The sequence below is a fragment of the Chrysemys picta genome, unplaced genomic scaffold (genome assembly GCF_011386835.1).
Source record: "Chrysemys picta bellii isolate R12L10 unplaced genomic scaffold, ASM1138683v2 scaf1500, whole genome shotgun sequence".
In the NCBI taxonomy this organism is placed as follows: Eukaryota; Metazoa; Chordata; order Testudines; family Emydidae; genus Chrysemys; species Chrysemys picta.
Window position 1 is genome coordinate 8,545 of NW_027054206.1, and position 6,456 is coordinate 15,000.

At 54.7% G+C, this 6,456-nt stretch overlaps 1 long non-coding RNA gene across 1 annotated transcript; it reads left to right on the plus strand.

The window, feature by feature from the left end:
* The first annotated feature begins 2,883 nt into the window (after positions 1 to 2,883).
* On the plus strand, positions 2,884 to 4,489 carry LOC135979978 (uncharacterized). The gene is made up of 3 exons (XR_010597217.1): positions 2,884 to 3,736; positions 3,869 to 3,960; positions 4,348 to 4,489. It is a non-coding gene; the product is annotated as an uncharacterized LOC135979978 (long non-coding RNA).
* The last annotated feature ends 1,967 nt before the right edge of the window (positions 4,490 to 6,456 follow it).

Consider the following 6,456-nt stretch of genomic DNA (forward strand, 5'->3'; position numbering starts at 1 on the left):
ATATTTTGCATCGGTATTTAATGAGGCTAATGAAAGGCTGAGGAATAGCAGAAGCGAGACGGATGGGAATAAAGGAGTGGGGATTGACATTACCATATCCGAGGTAGAAGCCAAACGCGAACAGCTTAACGGGACTAAATCGGGCGGACCGGATGATCTTCATACGAGAATATTAAAAGAATTGGCGCGGGAAATTGCAAGCCCGTTAGCGATAATTTTTAATGAATCCATAAACTCGGGGGTGGTACCGTTTGACTGGAGAATAGCTAATGTGGTTCCTATTTTCAAGAAGGGGAAAAAAGTGACCCGGGTAACTACAGGCCTGTTAGTCTAACATCTGTAATATGCAAGGTCTTGGAAAAAATTTTGAAGGAGAAAGTAGTTAAGGACCTTGAGGTCAATGCCAATTGGGACAAATTACAACACGGTTTTACGAAAGGTAGATCGTGCCAAACCAACCTGATCTCCTTCTTTGAGAAAGTAACAGATTTTTTAGATAAAGGAAATGCGGTGGATCTAATATATCTCGATTTCAGTAAAGCGTTTGATACGGTACCGCATGAGGAATTATTGGTTAAATTGGAAAAGATGGGGATCGATATGAAAATCCAGAGGTGGATAAGGAACTGGTTAAAGGGGAGACTGCAGCGGGTCGTACTAAAAGGTGAACTGTCAGGTTGGAGGGAGGTTACCAGTGGAGTTCCTCAAGGTTCGGTTTTGGGTCCAATTTTATTTAATCTATTCATTACTGACCTTGGAACCAAATGTAGGAGTGGGCTGATAAAGTTTGCGGATGACACAAAGTTGGGAGGTATTGCCAATTCGGAGAAGGATCGGGATATCCTGCAGGGAGATTTGGATGACCTTGTAAACTGGAGTAATAGTAATAAGATGAAATTTAATAGTGAGAAGTGTAAGGTTATGCATTTAGGGATAACTAACAAGAATTTTAGTTATAAGCTGGGGACGCATCAGTTGGATGTAACGGAAGAGGAGAAGGACCTCGGAGTCCTGGTTGATCGCAGGATGACTATGAGTCAGCAATGTGATGTGGCCATGAAAAAAGCTAATGCTGTCTTGGGATGCATTAGGCGAGGTATTTCTAGTAGGGATAAGGAGGTGCTGGTTTCGTTATACAAGGCACTGGTGAGACCTCATTTGGAGTACTGTGTGCAGTTCTGGTCTCCCATGTTTAAAAAGGACGAAATCAAACTGGAACGGGTACAAAGAAGGGCCACTAGGATGATCCGAGGAATGGAAAATCTGCCGTATGAAAGGAGACTCGAGGAGCTCGGTTTGTTTACCTTAACCAAAAGAAGGCTGAGGGGGGAATATGATTGCTCTCTTTAAATATATCAGAGGGATAAATACCAGGGAGGGAGAGGAATTATTTCAGCTCAGTACTAATGTGGACACTAGAATGAATGGATATAAACTGGCCGTCGGGAAATTTAGGCTTGAAATTAGACGACGGTTTCTAACCATCAGAGGGGTGAAGTTTTGGAACAGCCTTCCAAGGGAAACAGTGGGGGCGAAAGACCTCTCTGGCTTTAAGATTAAGCTTGATAAGTTTATGGAGGGGATGGTTTGATGGGAAACAGTTATTTTAGTCAATAGGTCAATAACAATGGTCAATGATGGGATATTAAAAGTTACTACAGAGAACTTTTCCAGGAGGTCTCCAGTGGTGAGCGGGAGCCGGTTCGCGGGAACCAGTTGTTAAATTTAGAAGCCCTTTTAGAACCAGTTGTCCTGCGCGGGACTGGTTCTAAAAGGGCTTCTAAATTTAACAACCGGTAAGTTGAAGTGACCAGGACCGTAGCTGGGGAGGAGCAGAGGGAGTGGCTACTCCCCCTGAGCACATTATCCAAAAGTGGCGCCTTAGGAGCCGATCCCATGGGTTCTCCAGCTTTCCGCCCCGCTCCCCGGCCCCAGCTCACCTCTGCTCCGCCTCCGCCTCTGAACACTCCGCCCCGCTTCTCCCCCTCCCCCCCGCTTCCCGCGAATCAGCTGTTCGCGCGGGAAGCCTGGGAGAGCAGAGAAGCAAGCGGCAGCTTCGCGCTCAAGCCCAGGGAGGCGGAGACGGAGCGGAGGTGAGCTGGGGTGGGGGAGCCGCCCGCGCCACAGCAGGTAACCCGGGGGGAGGGGCGCGCAGGGGAACCGCTCCCCACCCCAGCTCACCTCCCCTCCGCCTCCCTGGGCCTGAGTGCGAAGCCGCCGCTTGCTTCTCAGCCCTCCCAGGCTTTCTGCGCGAACAGCTGATTCACGGGAAGCGGGGGGGCTGCAAGCTCAGACTGACCCGGTGCTCCAGGCACTGCGCAATGGCAGTGTGGCCCGGCTCCAGCCCAGTGGCGCGGCTGTAGTGCCGCGAGCCACCTCCAGGCAGTGCGGTAAGAAAGCAGGGAGGGGATGTTGGATAGAGGGCAGGTGAGTTCAGGGAGGTGGTGGGGGGGTGGATAGGCATCAGGGCGGTCAGATGGCAGGGAACAGGGGGATTGAATAGGGGCAAGGGTCCCCAGGGGGCAGTCAGGAAGGAGCAGGGGTTGGATGGGGCGGTGGGAGGCAGTCAGGGGCAGGGGTTCCAAGGGTGGTCAGGGGACAGGGAGAAGCGGTGTTTGGATGGGGAATCAGGAGAGGAGTTGGATGGGGCAGCGCAGGGCAGTCAGGGGACAGGGAAGGGGTTGGATGGGGCAGGGGTCCCGGGGGGGGCATCAAGGAACGCGGGGGGTTGGATGGGGCAGGAGTCCCGCGGGGGGAGGGTGGGCCAAAAAGCGCTCAGGACGGGGGCGGTGGCTGAGCCCCTTGTCCCGCTGGGGAGGGGGGGCGAGCGCTCCGTGCCCGTGTCCCGCTTGGGGCGGTGGGGAGGGGCAGCCGTGCGCGCGGGCTCCATGTCCCGCTTGGGACCAGGGGAGGCGTGGAGGCGCGGCGGCGCGCGAGGGCTCCATCCCCGTGTCCCACATTTCTGGCTCCTGTCGGCGGGCAGGCACGCCACCAGGAGCTGCCCCAGGAAGCGCCGCCACGCCAGCCTCGGGACTTTGTGTGCGTGGGGTTTAGAATCCCCCCGCGGGCCGCACAGTGAGCCCCCATGGGCCGCATGCGGCCCGCGGGCCGTATGTTGTGCAGGCCTGGTCTTGTGGCATACTCGCGACATGTCTGAAAAGCATAAGACGCCATCTGCGGACAATGGCCCCAGTAGTCTGTAGGCCGCAGCGACCATAAACATCTGCTTTACAAATGAAGTCATTCCACTCTATGCCCAATATACAACGTTGGCCTTTTATGTGGAAAGCCTCCAGCTTTGCCCCCTCTGAGTGGCGCAGTCCCAATGTTTCGCAACCGTACAGCAGTACAGAGAGGAGACAGCTCGATTAGATCCTGAACTTGGTTGTCGTGCCGAGATGATGTTGATTCCGCCTTCATTGTAAACGACCCATGGCAGCGGCTGCAATGCCACACTCAGGCACCTAAATAAATGGCCTGACCTTTCTCAAATGCTGAATACCAAGAACTTCTCACTCGAATCTGCCGAAGCCGTGGCTGTTCAGCTCCTCTGAAAATCAATCCACTCGTTTAGATCCCTGAATATGAATGTTAGTGCCAGACTTTGGACAGTGACATAGGAAGACATTGGCCTGAGCCTATGCATGGACTCTCATCCTACAATCCAGCCCCTCAACAGATACATCCCAGCTTCTGACTGTGAGCCATTCAGCTACAATGGGGAGGCCTAGATGCTGTAAGTGAATTAACATGTAATGATAGAAAGACAGATAGATAGATAGTATAAGCTATTCTTTCTACCATCTGCCGTACGGATTTGCTCTGTAGGGCTTGCTGTCCCTGTTACTCATGGGTATTTATGTTGCAGAGCCCCACATGAGAGAGGGAAGGATTTCAGGCCCAAGGCCCAAGTGGGGCAGGAAGAAGCACACGCTCACCTCAGTTGCCTTCTTTGCTGAGGTAAGTTTTGTTGACTTGTTGAACTGAGATTGCAGAGCGTGGCTCAGTCCCATATTCTCACAACTGGCAGTGCCCCGTATGTATGTCTGGGGCACCTTGCATCCTCATTTCTTGACCTGTAAGTGGGGTGGCCTGGGGTTTATGTAAAAGGCAGGGATTGTGTTGAAACTATAATCATCCAGATACTTCTGAGGAAATCCCTCTGGAACAGTGGAAATAGCGCAGCATTCGGCCATCAGTCCCTCGGTAATTTCCCAGATTGTGACTGCGTTTGATTTCCCGTGAGACGTCTTGAAAACTGCTCTCTTTGTTGAGAGGCTGAAACTCTGAAAGTTCGCCCTGGAGAATGTAAGCATTGACAGGAGAGCCGTTGTGTTGATTCCCTAGGGCGCACTGTCCAGCACGCCGGCAGACAGACCCAGATCAGAAGGCCTGGACTTGGTACGTGAACGTAAGTAATATCCTTAGGTAAGTGCAGTGAGGAAGCAGAGGTCCCAGGGTGTGGGTCAAGGAGATGGCAATGGGGACACAGAGCCCCTGTCATCTTCCAAAAAAGTAAGGCAGAAACTAGTCATGTAAGCCACTCACCACAGGGTGGCGTTGATGCTCTGCCTCCCCTACATTTTTCTCCTCTTAGGTCCCTTTGCAGCGAATCAGATTATGGCCGGTCTCTGTGCCCATTGATGCAGTCTGAGTAGCAGGAGCCCTTCAGCCCCACGGTGACATGGGCTGTTATGTGTTTGAATGATTAATCCTTAATCCTTCCTCTTCCTATTCCAGGTGCTGTTTCCCGAGGAGCTGTTCCAGGACTAGTGAGGTAAGCACAGACACGGGCCGTGCACTACAGCTCTAGGTACACCCAAGAGCGCCGCCAGCGTTTTTGCCGCCCTAGGTGGCGGAAGGTCCCGCCCCCGAAATGCCGCCCCCGACAGGTGGCAGAAGGTCCTGCACCCAAAATACGGACGACAACGGGGGCAGCCGAAGATCCGGCCGCCGCGGTCGCCGCCCCCCAAATGTTAGCGCCCAAGGCAACCGCCTAGGTTGCCTAATGGGTTGTGCCGGGCCTGGGTACACCCCTATAACTCTAGAGGGGCAGGAAACGTGGTCCTTTCAGGTGGAAACGATGGTCGTTTTAATATGAGTGTCGAGTGTTTAGATGCAAGCTGGATGGCTAGAAACAGAGTTTGGAAGATCAATATATAGCTGAAGATCATTGCTTTTATTGTGTTTTTTTCCCCCTCTCATAGGAGCCTTTCCAAGCGTCACAGAAGTACGGGCCAGAGTTAACATGGCATCGAGTTGTTTGTTGCATAATAAAGCTGCTGCTGATTTCCAAGTGTGTGCGGCCAACTTTCCTCACTGCGCACTAGGCTGCGTGTAGCATGTGACTGAGATGTCGGCCTTCTCTTTTCTGGGCACTGCACCTTTAATAGTAGAGGAATCTTGCTGGCTGCCAGCATCCTGGCTAGGGTTCCCAGGTGTCCGGTTGTCGACCAGAACACCCGCTCGAAAAGGGACCCTGGCGGCTCCGGTCAGCACTGCTGCCTGGGCTGTCAAAAGTCCGGTTGGCGTGGGGCTGGCAGGCTCCCTACCTGGATCCGCGCATCTCCCCACAAGCAGCGACATGTCCCTCGGCTCCTAGATGGAGGGACGGCCGCAGCCCCATGCACAGCCCTCACCCCGAGCGCTGGTTCCGCATCTCCCATTGGCTGGGTGGAGACAGCGTGCAGAGCTGCCTGACTGCGCCTCCGCCTAGGAGCCAAGGGACATGTCGCCCTTTCCCTGGAACCGGCTGAGGTAAATACCACCCAGAGCCCGCACTCCAAAACCCCTCCTGCACCCCAACCCCCTGACCCAGCTCTGAGCCCCCACCTGCACCCAAGCTTGGGGATTGGTCCTGCTTTGAGCAGGGGGTTGCACTAGATGACCTCTTGAGGTCTCTTCCAACCCTCATATTCTATGACTCTATGATTCCCTCCCAGAGTCTGCACCCCCCAACATCCCAACACCCTATCCCAGCCCTGAGCCTCTCCTGCACCCCAACCACCTCATCCCCAGCCCCACCCCAGAGCCCGCACCCCTAGCCGGAGCCTTCACCTCCCCCCACCACATTCCAACTGCCTGTCCCAGCACTGAACTCCTTCTCCCACCCGTCATCCCCAGCCCCACCCCAGAGCCCACACCCCCAGCTGGAGCCCTAACCTCCTCCCGCACCCCAACCCCCTGCCCCAGCCTGGATCCACCTCCCACACCCGGAACCCCTCCTTGCTGGCCCCAGTCCAGAACCTGCACCCCCACCCCAAAGCCCATGTCCCCTCCCACACCCCAACCCTCTGCCTCAGCCCAGACCCCTCCCACACTCCGAACCTCTCATCCCTGGCCCCACCCCAGAGCCCACACCCCCAGCCAAAGCCCTCACCCCCTCCCACTCCCCAACCACCTGCCCCAGCCCGGTGAAAATGAGGGAGTGGAGTGAGGGTGGGGGAGAGCGAGCGA